The following is a 503-nucleotide window of genomic DNA, read 5'->3' as shown; positions in this document are numbered from 1 at the left end:
CCTTCTCCGTCTGCGCCGGCGCGCCCAAGCAGCCAACCTCCTCCTTCTCCGCCTTGTTAGCAAGGGCGGAAGAGGCCCGCCACCGCTCCGGCTGCTCCGGCACATCGTAGTCCTTCTCCTCCGCCTCGTAAGCAACGAAAGAAGACATCCGCTCCGTCTGCTCTGCCGCCGTCGAGCAGTACAGCCAAAGGCGGGAGGAGATACAGATTCGGTCCTTCTCTGAAGACTCCAGAGAAGTTACCGTATGAGAGGAACGGGGAGGAAAACGCGAAGATCACGCAGACCGAATTGAATGACTGGTTTGAAGGGTTGAAAGCAAAGAGACATCCACCTCCGGAGGAGAAGGTAGATCCGGTGAAAGCGAAGTGCACTCTGGCTGCCCTGACAAAACCACCCAAGTCTCCGCCGAAAGGCAACTATGAGCGCATTATTGGAAAGGCATTTGCCGAAGCGGAGAGGTCGGGAAGTACTAAAAGTGATCAAAGGATGAAAGAACGACGAGC

This window comes from Triticum aestivum, unplaced genomic scaffold, assembly GCF_018294505.1.
Source record: "Triticum aestivum cultivar Chinese Spring unplaced genomic scaffold, IWGSC CS RefSeq v2.1 scaffold46874, whole genome shotgun sequence".
NCBI classification, from domain to species: domain Eukaryota; kingdom Viridiplantae; phylum Streptophyta; class Magnoliopsida; order Poales; family Poaceae; genus Triticum; species Triticum aestivum.
This window is presented reverse-complemented; position numbering follows the sequence as displayed.